Consider the following 19905-nt stretch of genomic DNA (forward strand, 5'->3'; position numbering starts at 1 on the left):
ACAGGCATAAATTGACGCAGCGTCCTAGATTGTCAACAACAGACGCACCCAGGATCCCAAGTGCGTATGTAGAAGTGTATATGTAGAAGACTGAACTGAACTTGAAGTGAAACTTATCTACACTGTCATCAAAGCCAGACTCTGTTGACAAAAACAGTAATTTTACCTTGGGTGGCCAATTAAGATTTCAGGGGTAGTCAGTGCCACTCCAGGCCACTGTCTGGACATGTCCCTGCTGGTGTGGGAGTACTTTTAAAAGGTGCTTTCACACCTGCCCTGTTTGGTTCAGTTCAATTGAAAAAAAGTTTGTTTGCCCCCTTAGTGCGGTTCGTTCGGGCAAGTGTGAACACAGCAATCGCACTCGGAAGTGCACCAAAACAACTGGACTGAGACCTTCTTGAAGAGGTGGTCTCAGTCTGGTTACAAACGAACTCTGGTGCGGTTTGTTTGTGGTGAGAACGTGTTCCGACCTCGGTCCGAACCAACTGCAGTCACATGACACATTGTTTGGGTTAAACATGAGCATGTTACAGTCCTGGAGGATTATTAATGTGCACCTCCTCCTGTACTGCCTTAATATGCACATTCAGCACATCCAATGCATCAAAACATTGTTTTCTAGTTACAATAACAGCATTATATTGCACGATGACCGGCGCTAAAATCGACCTGCGTAGTTGTCCTTCTAATCTGACATTAAAAAGTGTCACATTAATCTTGCAAGTGGACTCTTCTTCATTTTGTTTACTTTCTGGATTTTTCCCACATGGAAATTCTGACCAATCAAGAGCAGCTTTCTCGCTCAAGGCATTTGATCTGGTCCACTTGTAAATGCTGTTGTGAGAAAACGAACCAACTCTAGGCAATTATGCAACTTCGTAACAAAACTAGTCCCTGATTTGGATCAAAGCAAGACAACTCTAGGTCTGTAGGCACCCAAAGTTATGTTTTCTTGCACGTTTGCCATCAGTACAGCTCAGTACAGCCACAACATAGCTCACATTGAGCTGCTACAACAAAGCAGTCATGCAGACTCTTGATATCAAACTGTGATTGTTTCTGCATATTAATGGTAAACTTTTGCCATGCAGTTAGAAAGAATGCATCATTGCAAAAAGCCTGGTTATGATCAGTATTATTAGCTCATGCATAATGGTTTTACTCTTTTCTACATCTCTGTCCTTGCAGATAACAGCCTCCCCAATATCAGGGGTGTAATGAGCTACTGTTAATCCAAGCTGAGCACTTTAGGCTGTCACTCTCCACCAGCAAACGGCTAGAAGACTTTTAATGCATTAATTTACTTTTAAAACCTTATGACAGTAATTTATTGATAATTTATTTTTTAAATTTCTTTTGGGGACCAGAAGATTCCCTGAGGAAAGGATACAGTAAGGAAGGGGCAGAGGAGGCTGCACTAGATAGAGTAAGACAGATGCAGAAATGTCCAAAGTGAAAAATAGTGAACACCTGTTTTCTCTCGGGTAACGTTCACACTGCTAACCTGCATCACATCCATTGTCCTGATGGACAGTGTGTGAGCTTTAGACCTCTAAACATCCAGCTCACAGAGGTAGAGACTTTCAGGATAGGGATCTGAAACATATTGTCTCACAACAAAAAAATACAGCACTTCAAAGTATCTCTTTTAAATCAATGGATGACTTCACTTTTTTGCATTTTGGACAAACTCAGAAATTGTAAGCCATCATCTTAGAAAAGCAACAACCATGTCAATGACCCACATGTGCACAAGCACGGATGAGTTGCCCTCAGCAGGCTACTATGACTAACCAGGAGAAAAGGACAAATGGAGACTGATTTGTTGTCTGAAATGATAATCCTGTTTATTGTCTGCGGGTCCAAAAGTCAAACACTGTCCAATGTTTTCACCCTAAAATCAAAGTTTCAGCAGCTGAGACATTTTTTTCCTACTAAGTGCAGCTCAAATCTGACGGTTTGTTTGGGACTTTGATGGTAAAGGAATGTCTGATCCGTGCTGACACGTCATAAGATCTGCAATTACAGTGAAAAGAGGTTCAAGGCAGCCACAAATCGAGTGTGATATGAGTGCTGAACACACTTCATGGCTTTGACTCCTTCACTTGACAGCGCTAGCTAGACTGTTAGTATTTATTGATTACTTGCAAGGTGCTAGGACACATTCTCTCAACAGTCTCAGTAGGTGGGCTTAACACAACATCGCTAATACTGGTAATGGATTTTCAGCATAGCAGCATATGGACCAAACACAAGAAACTAAACCAATGTCTTTTTATGTAATACAGCTTGGAAATGTAAGTGACGTAAATTCTATGGAGGCTGTAGTTGTTTTCATCACAATTTATTTTTTTGGTAGACAATAATCCATCCATCTTTAACTGCTTGTCCGAAGCCAGGTCGCGGGGGCAGCAGGCTGAGCAAAGTATTCCAGACATCCTTCTCCCCAGCAACTTTCCAGCTCCTCCTGGGGGATCCCGAGGCATTCCCAGGCCAGACAAGATATGTCATCCAGTTGTATGTACCCGAACACCTCTAACAGGAGGCACCCAGGAGGCATCCTGATCAGATGCCCAAACCACTTCAACTGACCCCTTTCGATGCCAAAGAGCAGCGGCTCTACTCCGAGCTCCCTCCCAATGTCCAAGCTCCTCACCCTATCTCTAAGGCTGAGCCCAGACACCCTTTGAAGAAAACTCATTTCGGCCGCTTGTATCCACGATCTCATTCTTTCGGTCACTACCCAGAGCTCATGACCATAGGTGAGGGTTGGGACATAGATGGACCAGTAAATCAAAAGCTTTGCCTTCCGGCTCAGCTCCCTCTTCACCACAACAGTCCGGCACAGCTCCCACATCACTGTAGATGCTGTGCCAAACTGCCGATCCTTCCCACACTCCATTCTACCCTCACTCGTGAACAAGACCAAGAGATACTTGAACTCCCCCGCTTGGGGCAGCAACTAACTGCCAACCCAGAGGGGGCAATCCACCTTTTTCTGGCAGAATATAATTTGAAAGTAAAATTTTGACAGCGAGGTTTGTGAATAATCATAGAAACAGGACACTGTTCCTCGCAAGAAATGTTGGTATACTGCGTTTCTCCAATGTCAAATGTTTTAAATGGGTGTTTTGTTATTGAAACATGTAACAGTGCCCCACCTCAGTCAAAAAGTTTGGACAGACCACTGCACGACAGAATTCATATTTCGATTTAATAAAACTGATATTGTAAACCTTAACCACACATCATTGATTCAGCTTTTCATTAATGTCCTCACTAGGCCTATTGGAGGTGACCACTGCCCTGAAATGTTCACAAATTCCACACTATTTTTTTCCCTTTCCTCTTTATTCCTTTAACTACACATAATTAGCCTTTATGTCCATAAAAATTAATTTCCCTGATGTCCTTTTTCTTTAACCGTCAATTTTCAGTCTCAGAATTCTCATTAGCGATATTTATTAGCCCACTGGTTTTGCCAGCTTTGTTTCACTTTTACTAGCATTAAAGGTTTTAATAAGTATTGAATTTTGCCTTTGTGAGACCTGCAGATAGTGCTCCATGTTCGTCAATGTTCTCTCCTCTCCCTCCATTTTCTCCCTTCCCTCCTCTCATTTCCCCTCTTCCTCTCTGTCTCCCGTCTTATCTGCCTCCCTCTCTTTAAGTCTTGTTTTCTCTGATCTGCCCTTCTCACATTTTCATTAGATTGGGTGTGGCCCTCAGGGACCCTAAATCCAATCCACTGCTCATATTCCCCTCAGAACTGCGTTGTAGCTTCACAGTTAAGATGAGAAACACATTACTGGAGCAACACACCCATCATGTAGACCCTCAGCTGAAATCATGCTCTTATATTGTATTTTTAAGCATACAAAGAATTCATGTTCATGTCAATATTTAGACCGTTAGGGGTTATTTTTCACTTTTGCTCAAAATAACTGTGAATGTGGCATCTTGTTAATAGACAGTGTCATGCATTCAAACAAACAGTTCTTCTTTAATACAAAGATAAAGGAAAATTTGTGGTGAATACAGCTGCATTTTTCTGTGTGTGTGTGTGTGTGTGTGCACGTGTGTGCATCTCCATCTGTGTCAGACTCCAGTCTAATGCCTGTTTACCTGTTGCCCCCACAGAAGATTTATGACTGAGATCTCGGGCCTGTGGGCATTAATAGACCGCTGCTTGCTGATAGTGTGTGGTATTTCAAAGCGAGAGGAGGAGAGAGGAGGTGTACTTTGAAAGAACATGAAATATGCACAAGTTTGAATCTATTTAAGTCTATTTATGTTGTACTGCAGCCCAAAAAGATGATTGTCGTGATGATGAAGGCAGCTGAAGCTAATTTTCACCTCCACTCACGACTCTACAACGTGCCTTGTGTTGGTCTAAACGCTCTTTGATAATGTTGGTGATGATTAAGGTAATAGTGATGAAGATTATGATGTAATAAGAGCAGTGATGTTGATAGTGAGAGTAGATAATGATGATAATAATTATAATACTGATAAAATGATTGATGGTGATGCTGATGGTAGAGCTGCAACAATGAGTCGATTCTTCAACAGAAAATCAACCAAAAACTATTTTGCTGATCAATTAATCATTTAATTAATTGTCTTACTGTTTTCTGATGTTATATGGATCAAATTATTTTTGAATTTATCAAGATATTTGATCAAGAAAATAATTTACACAGGCTAATGGCAATGGAGCCCAGTAACCAATGGAAAATGTTGGCATTGTACGTTTTTGCAAACCACGGACATATTACATTTGTTAGGTTTTTTTTGTTTTGTTTTTTGAGTCACTTTAATGCATCACCTGAGCTGGCATCTCAGGAACCTGTCATTAAAGGTAGGTGTGCTGGAGCGTGGAGCTTGGAAGATGCCACAGGGTTACTGTCTTTCACCGCTGCTTTGGTTAATCTTAGTTTTATTGTGCGATGAAGCCATTTAATACCCCGTTGATTCGAACTTTGTTTTTGTAAAGGCTTGTTGATTTTATGGAATGTTTGTTTGGGGATTTTTGCTCTTGACAGACAAGACAATCAGTTTACAGCATCATCCTGTAACTCTCTATACATCCGACAAATCAATCAACATTAAATCAACCGAACCACCAGAGCATCAAACTGTGAGTAAAATTAAACCAAAGGCAGCGAGTTAATCTCATCTCCCATTATCATACCTATCATACCAACGATTCTAAAGTTATGTATTATATGAACTGACTTTGTCATTGCAGACCACTGTTGGAGACCAACAAACAACAAAACTGGTTGTTTTTTAGTAAGCCATTGCTGTGTTTTCAGCAGCTTTTCAGACAATGACTGGTAGCAACTATCACTCTGTTTCCACCATGGACAGTGCCAAAAAAATGGCTGTTTTTAACTGAGACATCGCTGCATTCCCTGCTGGTGTAGAGCCACAAAAAGCGAGTGTTTTTTACCAAGACATAGTTGTGATTCGAGACGAGATTGTGCCACCATAAAGCAGGTATTTCAAGCCAACAAATTTTCTTACCGTAACCATAATCAAGTCTTTGCTCTTAAACATAACCACACTTTAACCAATGTTGTTGAAATATAAAGAAATATTAAGTTTTGACATATCCACTACACAATAGCGTACAAATGTATCTATGGTTTGCAGAAACGTAAAATGCCATGATTTGAGTTGGGCAATGACAATGTGGATCATGAAGACCATAATGAAGGAGGGAAGGTTGATTAGAACAGGGGTAATGATGATGATGATGAAAGTAGGGGTTGGGAAGATGAATAAAATGGTGACACCATTTTGACACTGATGAAATGGTGGTGGTGATGATGATGATGGGTATGACAGGAAGAAAGATGAAGATTGTGGTGGGGGTGATGGCGATGATTAAAGGGATAACAATCAGAAGGGTGATAAAAACAGAAGCAGTAATGATGATGATGATGATGATAACATTAGAAATTATAAAGTCTGCAATGATGATAATGATGATGATGATGATGATGATGAAAGCAGTAGGGATCAGTGTTGTTGACAAAGATGATGATGAAGCTCAGTGTCTGCTTCACTCTGCCCTGTCTCAATATTTCGTCTAAACCCTGTAAAACTTGACCCTTCATCCAGCAGCCCGCAGCGCTGCTCTGGCCTCCCCTATCCCGGCACGGCACGGCACGGCACTGTATGGCCAAATGAGTCACGCACGCACCACCACAATCACAATGAGATGCATAAACGAATTTATCCACGTTGCGCAGCGATTGGGAGGCAGAGAGGAAATCTCATTGGAATCAAAACAAATCACCGCTGGATGGCCATTGGCTCGCTTGTCACATTGCATCAGTCGTGATTGCTTTCACGGCGGCAATCATCCGTCATGTCTTAACGTGTGTTTGGTCTGTGGGGCCGCCCGGTAATAACAGGGGAGGAGGTGAAGAGGAGGAGGAGGGTTGTAAAGGGGTCGCCTGTCTCAGTGAGGGTGTGTTCCCGGTGGCCAGATGGGTCGACGACCGTCAGCCCGAGATAATCCTGATCAGTCGGTGAGATGACAGCGAGTAAGAGCGGGAGACCCGGAGCTGTGTGCGTCAGTGCGCATTGGAGAGGCGATAAATCAAACGACTGCCAGAGAGCGCTGGTGTAGGACGCCATCTCTCCCTCTCTCTCATCTCTCTCACTCCCCCTCTCATGCCCCTCTACCCCTTCGCTTTCTCATCTTCCCTCCATCTCCATGACTCTTTCTTTTCTATCCCCCCACCGTCTCCAAACGCGCACACCGCTGCCGCTGAAGGAGGTTTGAATTACGAGGCTGAAAGAGACCACATAGCCTCCTTCCCTCTCCTCCGTCCTCACCTATGTAAAATTTATCGAAACAGTCACATTGATAGGGAAACTGATAACTCGAGCACAGGCACTCATGTTCGCGCGCGCAACACGCGTCTTTTTTTTCTCTTATATGCTGCACACTATCTCCCCCATCTCTGCCTGTCTCTCTCTCTCTCTCTCTCTCTCTCTCTCTCTCTCTCTCAGCAAACTACACGCGGACTCTGTGATGATGGAAGTGACTACACACACAGGCACGCACGCACCCATGCAGAGATCGCCGCTGCGCACACACACAAGCAGCAGCTGCCTCCTCCGTGTTTTGGCACCGAGCAACTCCAGCAACACCTCTCCCCCGCTCCGAACGCATCAGCCCGAGATCCGCAGGCAGAACAGACCGGAGGGTCCGCCTGATCACCCCAACAGCTGTCCTGCTCACCTTAATATTAAAAAACACACACACTGTCAAGCCATAATAACAAATCTGCCCTTTTGTCATCTGTTTAGGATTGGTGACACTACGAGTCAATAGGGTCGCACCGGCAACAATTTGCCCAAATCACTCCACCTTTCCTCATCTTACTCTTTTCTTAATGTGTTTTTCTCCTCTCCTCTGCTCAGCCTCTGCTTGTGTCTCCTAAGTGTCTGAGTATTGGACCCTCCCCAACAACGGTCCGGGACAGACCGTCTAAGCAGCTACTAGAAGAGGAGCAGGTGCACATTGGCCACATAAGCACATCTGAAGCGCCAACAGATCTCCGTGCGATCCACAGGATCACAGCCTCTCAACGTGGCAACATGCGTGTGTGTCTCCAGTGCGCACACCAGTGAACCCCACAAGTGCAGAAGGCACCCCAACACTGACAGCTGAGCCCAGCTTTACTCAGCACGGCGATGTTTGACTTGTCTTACCTAGATCGGAGTCTTGATCAGGGGGAGGAGAAGAGAGGCAGCATGCAGCTTTACGGTCCGTTCTGCAGCGGCACAGACGGGGAAAGCGAAGAGTATTATCCCTGGACAGCGGCGGAGGTCCGTGCGTGCCAGCAGAGAGAGAGAGAAGGGGAGAGAGTGTGTACGCAAGAGGAGGGATGAGAGACAGAGGCGGGCTGATGGAAGAGAGAGAGAGAGAGAGAGAGAGAGAGAGAGAGAGAGAGAGGGAGGGAGGGAGGGAGGGAAAGAGAAGAGGAGGAGGTGGCACAGTCCGACAGAGGGGTGATATTGAATCGGGGCAACAGCCGCTCCCGATTTCATGAGTGACACAAACCTGCAGGATATACTGAGAGGGAAAACACACAAAAAAGCCTTTGCTTGTATTTTTTCTTTTAACTTGATGTCAGTTATCAGCAGCCTGTTTTAAAAATGTCAGGTGTGCATCATTAAAATGCCAAAGCAAGCCTCATTTAAATATCACATATTCCCAGTGGGACTCCACGCATCTACGATATTCTCCGTAGAGTTTCTGGCGACCTTGTGTTAATTGTGCTATTTTTATCTCAGTCCACAGTGGCTTTTCCTGTCGTGAATATTCTAAGCTTCATTTTTACTCTTACTGTGACAGCAATTGTCAGAATTTCTGCAGTATTATAGCTCTGTTTCTGGTCAGTCTAACTATGGCACTTATAGATGAAAGCAGCGCCTGTAATTGGCCACAATCTGTAGATATTTAGAATTATAGGAGGGTGCGCTGTAGCCCACTCGTGTCTCCACAGGTGGTAATTACGTAATGTTTAGACTCGCACAGTATGTTGATTTCCGGGTAAAAGTGGGGAGCCACTTGCCGATCTATCTCCCTCCATCACTTGTGCAAGTTATTGCCTCCCCATGCAGCGGCGCGCAGCTGCTTTCCAATCTGAGCACGTAGCAACGCGCCTCAAAAGTGCGCGCCCATGCGAAGGGGCAGGGAGACAGGCTCTCTAACGCACACACACACACACACATACGCACACACAGGCACAAGGAGAGAAAAGGGGGAGATCCAACTGTGCAGCTGACGTCATTGCCGGTCAGCTTGAGCGGTATTGATTTGGTGACGTGTAATTTGTTCATGAGTATTTGGGGGATGTGTGTGTGTGTGTGTGTGTGTGTGTGGGTGTGTGTGTGTGGACAGTGGAAACAAGGGAAACACAAAAGTCAGTAGTTCTCAACCACCCCTGTGTCTCTGTTATCTTAACCCAGATGGAGCACCTCACCCAGGCACTGACTCCACATCTGCTTCTTGACTCCCATCATGAAGGAGTCATATAGCAGCAACGCTTGACTGAATTCCATCACATATGTAGTGACACAGAGCTCATTGTTATCAGGGAGACTGGGCTAATTTGAACTCAGTTAAGAGAACTTAATTTCAAGAATCGTCTCATTTAAATCACACACTAAAAAGACATCTTCACTTATCTCTACTGGAAGCCATTTGCTCGGGTTATGAGATCTCCACCTCTGAGATTTCTGCTGCAACTAAGGCTGGGTTACCAACCAGGGGCCTCTAAAGCCCTAGATTCACTGCATGTGCACAGTTATTTGCAAATTTGTTAGATAATCTGCACCACTAAAGAGAAATATAAACTCGTGAATGTTGCATTATTAGCTAATTTTGTGTCCCTGTTGTGCAAAGGGACCCTGTGAATCTAAAAATCTAATTTTAAGGGCTTTAATATTTAAGGTTATATTGTGCTCACATGGTGCGTATTCATAATTAAGCTGCATTTAATGCACGCCTGGTACATACATTGTGTCTTTTTAAAATACACTTCAGTTTCTGTTAGGGGCTGGAGCCTATCTCAGCTGACATTAGGCGAGAAGCAGGGTTCACCCTGGACAGGTCACCAGACTATCACAGGGCTGACACATAGAGACAGACAACCATTCACACTCACATTCACACCTATGGACAATTTAGAGTCACCAGCCCTTTTTAGATAGGAATTGTGCAAATTTGCAGGAAAGCCCAATCAGTCTTTATCAGCATTGGCAGTATAAAAACAAAATCGGAGTGCAGCAAAATGCTGCCAGTTTACTTTTGTTTATACAGAATGTGTCTTTTTCGGGGCAATGGGGGGCGTGAGCAAGTAAAAAAACATGTAGCTCAGCGTGTGACGTAAACAGTGACGTGGGAGGGAAGCTGCGGCTGGTCAGTCCTTCGGCGATTCTTTACCGTCCCCGTCATCTGACGGTTAATGGCCTCTTCGTTTGCGAGGGCAAGGAGGGCGCACAATTCCTTGTCTACTCAGTTGCTCATCTTTACAGTGTCTGTCAGGTTTGTGTTTCCCTCTTGCTACTAGCTGCTCGCTAATTCCTGCTATCAGCTATTTCCTGTTAGTCCATCGGCAGTGAGTCGCACATGTGGCGTCATCAACAGCCCCTCTGGTTGCGGAAAGCCGCCTCGGTCTGTTTAAACTAAAAGGGTTATGCCAATATGACTACCCTACGAGGCGGAAAACTGGGCACCTTGGATCAACTCTGTGTGTCTTAAAGCTCGCAGCTTGCCAGCAAAATGGCCCAACATTTGCGGAAAATCTGGCAGTGTAAAAGGGGCTACCAATTAATCTCAGTCTCAGGACTGTGGGAGGAAGCCGGAGACCCCAGAGAAAACCCACACTGACACGGTTCGAACCCCCCACCCCAGGTTCAAACCAGGAAACCCTCTTGCAACCCTCTTGCTGTCAGGCGACAGTGCTAACCACTGCACCATGCCACCTAGCACCTGGCATACGGTTTTGGGTTTTTTTTTCTAAATTACATCAGTAAAACACATCATATTTACATTTATTTATATTTATTGTAACAAAAGCGCATGGTTAGTTTTAGGGAAAAAAAACACCATGATTTGGCACAACATCCATACAGGTAGCGAAAACCAACTCCCCACCCTTACTGACTTACCAGTTTAAGTTACGCTGTTTTCCAGTGTGTCAAACTGATGCCCTCTGGTGGTGTTATAAACTGGCACCGCCCAGTGGCATATCAATCCACTGCGAAAGAATGGCTTTTGTCTGAGTTGACTTTTATCATAGTCACAGGAAATGCTTTTTTTATCACGTACAGCTGTTGTTCATTAAAACTGTGCCTACAAAACAAAACAACAATAATTTCCGCAATTTTTGACAGTGGATCAATTTGAAATATTGCAGGGAGTAATGGAGCAGCCACAGTGAGCTGTTAGATGAAGAGCTGCAGGCGACAGGCTGCACACCTCCAGTTTAGTGAGGTAACCAGCTCCTTTCACTGTGCCCTGCTGTCCACACTGTTGCAGTGTAAAATAAGATCACGTTTGCTCACAGAATGATGGGAGAGGGCCAATTATTGCCTGACTTCTTTATTGAAATGACAATAGTTCTTTTGCTCCCACCAGAACTCTCTGACCTGTAGTGTTAACCAGCTTCTGTTGTTACAACCAGTAACTACAGGTGTCGCCAAATCAAGTAGAACTGAAATCTCTGAGATTGACACTTTAATTCAGCACAGGATTGTTGGTTGCATTGGACTTAATGGGAGTTGGCAACAGGGTACATAGGGGGATTGGTAGGTGCTGAGTCAGACAGGCTCAAGAGTTAACTTTTGTCCAGGGCCCCCTACTGAAGATAAGACCAGCCATTGCTGCAACTAGCATTTTCCAGATACAGTGTTGCACTTATTCAGGACAGTCCACAGACCTCACGATGCACAGCTCTCCCTGTTTGCCACCTCAGTTTATTCCAGATTAAATCTAATGATTGTATTTTGATCCTTTTATTCTGCAAATGTTCCTCCTCAGTTATTTTATCCAAATTATGGAGACTTGTCCTCCACTCTTTGCTGTAGCTTCACTTGTTTTCTGCTCATATTAAGCAATTTCTTCATGTGTTCTTAACTGGTTTAGTCATCAGTCCAGATGTACACTTGCCCTCAGTTTATTTCATTACATAACTCCTGTCTTGCATAATTAAAGGTTACCAAACTCTGCCCAGTAAATGAGTTATATGAGTCTGTGTGACTTTTGCAAACAGCTCTTGATTTGCATGTAATTGGGAGGCATGAAGATAAATTAACCAAATGATTAAATGTTTGTTGTTGTTTATCTCTTCAGACACTTTCAAACCAGACCAAATCAGTGAACACACTCTCTGGGAATTTGTTTCAGTATCAGAATCAATAATTTGTCTTTATCAAATAAAGAAGTACTTCATTTAATACCCTTCTTTTTTTAATACCGATAATGTGAATGGAAGCATTCAGTTGTGTAAAACACAACCAGACCCCACAGGCATGAATGTTTTGGTGACATCTCGACACACTTAACTGCCAACTCCATCAAATACACCTTGCTTGACTTCACCACACCCAAGATATGGGTTGCAGCTGCTGAGGTAGTGGGCCAATCACATGTTGCATTAAATCAAGGAACACTTGTGATGATGGGTGCAAGCAAAATCATGCAAAGGTCCAATTCCAATACACCCTTCACCCCTACCACTTAGCCTTTACCCCTGAATTTTGCGCATTTACGTCTAGGGATAGGGTGTACCGATTCTTGTTGGGATAGAGGGGTCAATCAGACATGGCCTTCCAAATGGAGGTTTTTCATAGGCACACTTCAAATTGATTGTGATAAGAAACCATCAGCAAGATGGCTGCAAGAGCAACAAAAGAAATCTAAACATGTATTTTCTTTGATAATAAAGAACTTAAAATTACATTAACCATTGTATTGTCTTAATTTAATGCCATTTCAATGTGTTATGGTTCATTTCTTTATAACAAGTATAACAAAAGAAATCGCTAGTATGCCGTTGTCTTGGTAGCTAACTACCTAGCTACCTGAAGTTATTGCTGATTTGCGCATGACATTCCCACATTTAAAGGGGCAAAAAGCGAAATTGTTTCACCGCTAGGTTCGCTGTTGTGCACTGCCTGTAGAGCAAAACAAAGTGTGACATGAGCCACACCTCCCTCTACCTCTGCTCTCCACCCCCCACTCGCCTCGTTACCTATTTGCGTAGCCGAGCACTGCAGCACCTCCACGGAGTATTACATCCAGACGGTCCCGGTGTTTCCTCCGCAGGCTCCACTTCACTCAGCTGCCCGATAAACCGGCTGCTTTTTCCCACTTTAACCTGAATAACAAACCAGGGCTCGGTGCTCCGGTTGGATCCAAACGGAGAGCCGGGGCTAGTTGGGAAGCTAGCGGAGGCTAACTGGCGGTGCTTCCCTCTGGTCTTGCTGCAGCTAATGCTCCGCTAGCCACTCCCAGCTAGCTCCTGTTTGTTATTCAGGTTAAAGTGTGAAGAAGCAGCGGGTCTGTCAGGCAGCTGAGTGAAGTGGAGCCTGAGGAGGAAGCACCGGTTAGCCCCGGATTCACTACAGGCAGATTCACTCGCTACAGGGGTGAGGAAATAAAACCTAAACAGCCAACTTAATTTAGCAGTTAGCGATGTCTTTCACTCACTCTCGGTCTCTGCTGTGTTTAGCTATTCCCCTGCCTACTTCAATGATGATAATACCTGTAATTAATGTAATATATTTGCTGAGATGGAGGCGAGGCTCAGTGACTAGAAGAGCTGGTAGAAGTGCTCCATAGCTGTAAGTTAACGTTACTCCAGTAGCCGGAGGCAGCCGACTAGTGCTAACTGCTAACGCTATCGGGAGCTAAGGCTAACATTTCTTCTACATGAGCCCGCCAGGCCCGTGAGCCAGCTCATGGGCTCACGGAGAAGAGTAGGAACGTTAGCGTTAGCTCCCGGGAGCGTTAGCAGTTAGCACTAGTCGGCCGCCACGCTAACATTCCTACTTTTCTGCGTCGTTTTTTCATCTCACGGAGAAGAGTTAGCGTTAGCTCCCGAAGTTAGCACTAGTCAGCTGCCACTGGCTACTGGAGTAACCTACAGCTATGGAGCGCTTCTACCAGCTCTTCTAGTCACGGAGCCTCGTCTCCATCTCAGCAAGTATATTACATTTATTACAGGTAGCCTACCATCATGCCATCTGCCATTGCTCACTGGCTGTAGCCTTTTATAGGGAGGGAGGGCCAAGGGCTCCGAGAGGAGTGAGGAGGCAGCGATTCACATGAACGTACATGAACACGCAGCCGGACCGGCTTGTAAACAATGGGCTGGAGATCAACACAGAGAGGGTGTGTGAGGTCATGCTATACTCCAGATGAAATTACACCTCTAGTTCTTCACATAGCAATTTTTTAATTCCTTCAATCTAGAAATGATGAATTTTGCTTATTGCCCCTTTAAACATATTTCCATGTCGCACCCCCTGACTTTAATGGCAGATGATGCCCAAAATTTAACTAAAGTCCAACAGCAAAGTTGCTGGCAGGGTAGGAGCACAGGTTGCTAACGTTAGCCTACAGAGCACCACTCTTAGTCTGGTAAGGCAGCAGTGTTCTTTTTTGACTTGTTGGTTTAATCGACATGTGAATATTAACTTGTGAACAAATTGCTAGCAAAAACATTGAAAGGATGCCTATAGCCTACACAAAAGGAATCACCGCAGCATAAGACGGCATATTCGTAATGTCAGGCAACACTCATCGTGTCTGTTCACATAAATGGCAGCATTGACAACTACCCATAATGTATCAGGGTCTTGAAGGGTTGTCTCATTTCAAAGGGGAAGTTTTCAACCACCACTCCCTGACACTTTGTTCCAAGGGGCAAGGTGGCACTCAAAAACAAAGGGTGGGGGTAAAAATAATAAATAGAATAAGGTCAAATAGTCAGTTTTCTAGATCGGGGTACAAAAGGTTCAAACACAGGTGTCAGTTGCCTGGAGAAGTTTAGATACTACTTGGTACTGGGCTCTTTTTGTTCAATGCCTAGAAGATATTGAGTACCAATACCCAGCCCTAACAGACAACAGCTAGCTATGTGAATCATCATATTTAATTCTAACACAACAATGCTCTTCAGTTGCAAAGCATGTAAATTTATTTTTATTGAAGGAACAAGTGTTTCAGCCATAAGACCATCATCAACACAAGTTAAACACCACTGAAATCTAGAGGCTGCAAGACAAACAGTAATGGGCAATCAGAGGAAGGTTAATGAAAAGGAGGTGTCCTTCATGAACTCATCCTCTGGTTGTGGTCAAAGGCCTACAAACATCCCCTAAACATTACAAGAAGTCAGGGCAAGGCATAGAATAGACAGTAAACTACACACAAGACTTTCATTTTGTACAACACCTGCAGCATTCAGTCAGCTTTGTCCAATATGTCAGTTTCACTACCTTTTACAGTTTGAATCTGGCTTTTATTCGGGCCCATCTGTCATGATATATAGACTAATTGTAGTGTAATTGCCGTACATTTGTTTGTTTTAGGTGAGCAATAACGCTGGAGAGGAGTTTCATGGCCTCTGCATTTGTCTAGTGATGGGGGCAATTTCCCAGAGCTTCCTGGCTGCTGCTGATAAATGGTTGCAGAGAGGAGAGGAGGGCTCTCATATGGTCACTGTGAGCTGGCTCGTGGAACATGTTTATAAATGGACAGTGTTTAGAGATTTCCAATTAAGATAATCAGTTACCTTCGTACAAAGTAGAAGGGCAATTAAAAGTACATCTAAATTATAGCGTGACATCTCACAAGATATGTATTCAAAATGTTGCTGTTTTTTTAATCTTGTGCGCCCAAACATAAAATTAACAGGAAAGATCATTAATTAAAAAGATATTTGCAGAAGATGACGTTCTGTTGGCTTCACCACACCGCGACCTCCAGCATGCACTGGTGTGTGAAGCAGTCAAGATGAGAGTCAGCACCTCCATGTCTGAGGCCACGGTTCTTCGCCAGAAAACAGTGGATTGCCCCCTCTGGGTTGGCAGTGAGTTGCTGGCCCAAGCAGGGGAGTTGAAGTATCTCGGGGTCTTGTTCACAAGTGAGTGTAGAGTGGAGCGTGAGATGGCTCAGCGGTTTGGTGCAGTGTCTGCGGTGATGCGGGCGCTGCGCCAGACCATTGTGGTGAAGAGAAAGCTGATACAGAAGGCAAAGCTTTCAGTTTATTAGTCCATCTACGTCCCAACCCTCACCTATGGTCATAAGCACTGGGTAATGACTGAGATCACAGATACAAGCAGCCAAACTGAGTTTCCTCAGAAGGGTGGCTGGGCTCAGCACATAGGGTGAGGAGCTTGGACATCCAGAGGGAGCTCAAAGTACAGCCACTGCTCCTTCGCATCGAAAGGGGTCAGTTGAGGCAGTTCGGGCACCTGATCAGGATGCCTCCTGGGTGCCTCCCTTTGGAGGTGTTTCGGCACATCCCACTGGTAGGAGGCCCTGGGGCAGACCCAGAACATATTGGAGGCATTACATATCTTGTCTGGCCTGGGAACGCCTCAGGGTCCCCCAGGAAGAGCTAGAATATGTTGCCAGGGAGAGGGACGTCTGGAATATTTTGCTCAGGCTGCTGCCCCTGTGACCTGGCTTGGGATAAGCGGTTGAAAATGGATGGATGGATGGATGGATGGATGACCTGTCAAAATAAGACTTAATTTTGACAGGTCAGTATTTTTGTGACTTTCTGTGGCTGGTTTTTTAATTGTTTTGCAGGTGGTATACTGTAGGTTGCATTTTTTGCAATTAGTATGTGATTTTGTCTATAATACCAGATATAGCGTACCAACCTCCTAAAATTCAGGTGCATACAACTTTAGCCTTAGCATATACAGGGAGTGCAGCCCAGGCTCAATTTTATGGAAACATTTATATAGTTTGTATCTGCAAACACAAAATGTTCACACTGTATGATTTTACGATATGTTTGTGAGTATATTTAATTTGTTTTCCTCACAGTATCCACATCATTATTACTTACAGAGAAGGAAGCTGGCCGTTTACTGTACCACCATGGCCACCAGTTGCAAAGTGTGCAATACCGCATTTGAGTTAAATAATCCACACGCATACAAGACAGTTCATTCTGGTCAATGTGGGCAAAATGCATAGTGGACTATAGACTAGTTGTGGCATTGATTTAAATGGCAAATGTAGCAAAGTAAAAGGCTGTAAAAAATACTCAAGAAGCACCTGTTGTTCGAGCATAAAGTGTCATGTGCAGGTGTAATTTCTGTCATTTATTGAATATTTTTATAGTATACCCCAGACTCCTGAGATCTGGTTACACCCCCAGTGTTTACTCCATGGCTACAGCCTTGGTAAAAAGTAAAAGTAGTTCTGAAAGTGTCCAAATGGGCAAGGTTCCATCCAGCAGCTGAGCCAACTGCAGGTACCTATTTTTATATTTTCACCTATTTTAGTTTGGCTTTATGTTCTGTTTTACACAATTTATTTTTGAGATATGACTACTGACTACTCCCAAGCAGAAACCTCCAGGGATGAATAATGAACCCAATGTGGAAGTGCCAAAAACCACAGTTTCTTGAATGGCCACCTGAGGCTGGCTTTAGAAGTGAGTCAATCCCTGTAGACCCCCATGTTAAAATGGCCAACTTTGCAGCATAAATAAACATGTTTACAGCCTGGTACAAAAACTGGTTTTGGTCTCTATGGCAAATTTCCCCATTTGTGACAACTGCATGGGGGATGGATTTTCATATAACTCATTTGTTTAGATTTTATTAAGGCGTAAAGTTGTGCAATTTTTAGGGCGGGGCCGCTTCGAGTGACAAGCTGTCTGGGAGGCGTTATCACAGTCTATGAGTCAGATCCACTCGTCACTCCTCCATAGCTCCACCTTCTAGTCTAAATATGTCCATTTCTGGCTCCAAAAAAACCAAGATGATGACGGCTGAAATGCTGCACTAGCCACCATTTTATACAGTCTGTGGGTATTGCCGGCCTTCATTCAGTTTCTTGTTCAAGTAGACCACAAATATTTGTACCTTCAAAGGCCTATGATTTGCCCCGTGACTTTTGAATTTGCACTTTTTATTAAAGGATTTTATCAAGGTTTTAATTACTGATATGAGCATGTGTGCCAAAGGCTTCGATATGAAACATTTTCATTGTTATGATGATAAAGATGCTTTGCTAACATCTGAATCTTATGTCCTATTTTTATTTTTTTCTTAACTTTAATTTCTGTATACTTCTCAAATTATGTGAAACAAAAGCCTTAGGTTGGGCTCATTAATAGCACAGTCTAAACAGCACTGTTGTGTCAGACAGCACTTTCCAAGGTTGGGCACCACGAAAGAAGTGCTTACAGTGTGAAGGAGGAAGTAGTCCGTGCCCCTCAAATACTTGTAACCAAACCACGACATAGTATAATGAGTGTATACGTGTTATTGTCTTGTCCCAAGATGTTTATCCCCCATGCTGAATCAGTGTACGCTTGTGATTTGAGATAATAAGACCACAGACAAGCCTGATCTCTGTTCATTACGAGGCAACTAGGTGGGTTACTTCCATTCTTTGTAATTCCATGAAATGATTTAAACGCTTGGTTCACAATTTGATTGGTTCTCTGCCGTGAAATCAAGGCAAAGGCAAACTGCCAGAGCAACAACATTTTTGGGGAACATAAAGTGTAGAGCTACAGTAAGATAAACAGCATTTGAATACAATAAGTAGATGGAGTCTCTTTTTTCTTTATCTCTTTCATGTCTATGTATCCATGTTTGAATGTCCAAGAATAACCTGTTACTCCTTCTGCGATGTTTACTCATTTACTTCTGTTTCTTTCTGGCCTGGGATGCAGTCGGTGTCCACAGAGCTAAATAAAGCCAAACCCCTCTGGTCCTTATCCATAGCCATCCTTGCTTCGATCAGCTAATTGTCTTCCTGGATCTCCTACTTTTATCGACAGCTCTGACAATGCTGATATAGATGGTCCGCAGTGTTTAATGCATTTAAAAGTCTTTGAGCTTCCCACGCCTTTGCCCTTTGCCCTGTGAGCACAATGGCTGCCTGCGCCACTGAACCGTGATCGAAAGGGGGATTTGATTGTCCGCATCTGCTTAAGTTCAGCACAGGAGAGATGTTAAGTTGACCTTTGTCCCATTGGGAAAGGCTGGATGAAGCACCAAGGGAGTATGATTTATATATTCAAAGAAAATCCTGCTCTCTTCTGTTTTTGCTGCCTCTGTGCCTGAGAAAAAAAATCCTGTACAGTTTTCTGAAAACTTTTAAAATTGGGCTGCCTTAATTAAATATTGAACAACAACATAAGGTGTGATTAATGCAAATGATTTAATCAACGATTAGTGCAGTGGTAGCATGACTGTATTGATTTATATGACAATTTTCATTTCCCTTTTCTCTTCGGAAGATGATAGATAGATAGATAGATAGATAGATAGATAGATAGATAGATAGATAGGCCATTGTGCTGAAGACTGAAATCTGACTGACTCTCAATATGTAGACATCTCATCCCACGCATATTATCCAGCAACCCCTTGGGCTGAAGAGATCCATCATCCTTCCAAGTTTTATTCAAATCAGACCGGTGGTTGAAGTTATTATGGCTTCTCAAGGCTGTTAATGACACCGAAATGTGTAGTGTTTTAACAAAGTAAGAGACCATAACACAATACATCACTCCTCCGAGCTTTGACATAAACACACCAGTAGTGTCAGAAGTGTCGTGTTTAGTTAGAAAAAGTTAGAAAACATCCTCTTCACTCCAGTTGAAACAAATCCATACCTTTTTAACTAAATAACAACCCTGCTTTGACCTTTCATTCCTGTCTTGCTTTTTCTCCTTGCCTTTTCATTTTCTACATATTTATCTGGTATATTGCCAGTGTGTTAGTTTTATCCTTGTAAATATGCTCGCTCTGAAGTACATCTAAGAGCTGGAGCCCTGGGAAATGCGACAGAAGGATTATAAGATGACAGTGATCTCATTAATCTTTGTTCCCTGTTCTTCCTTTATTATGTTTGTCCTTGTCTGTGATATTTCTGACTGTGATGTGTAGGCCAGAATGGGGATGTGTAAGGGTAAGCATGATGTAAATATCTGATGTTTTTGTTTAGTGCTCTGTCTCATGGTGCATTGGGTTGGAACGGGAATATTTTAGGGGGCAACTAGGAAGAGGACCAACAGCAGCATGCTATCATACTCACAGTGACAGTAGGCATTTTCAGATCGAACAGTTCTGGGGACTCCCTGGGAGGAACTGCCCATTGAGGAGCTCCCC

General features: G+C 43.6%; 1 long non-coding RNA gene across 1 annotated transcript in view; it reads right to left on the bottom strand.

Moving 5' to 3' along the window:
• LOC144462494 (uncharacterized) overlaps nucleotides 1-7889 on the bottom strand; it is a 213897-nt gene extending 206008 nt beyond the window's left edge. Inside the window, exon 1 of the long non-coding RNA XR_013490778.1 lies at nucleotides 7732-7889. This is a non-coding gene — a long non-coding RNA (uncharacterized LOC144462494). The remainder of the gene's footprint in view (nucleotides 1-7731) is intronic.
• Nucleotides 7890-19905: the final 12016 nt, after the last annotated feature.

This window comes from Epinephelus lanceolatus, chromosome 3, assembly GCF_041903045.1.
Source record: "Epinephelus lanceolatus isolate andai-2023 chromosome 3, ASM4190304v1, whole genome shotgun sequence".
NCBI lineage: Eukaryota > Metazoa > Chordata > Actinopteri > Perciformes > Serranidae > Epinephelus > Epinephelus lanceolatus.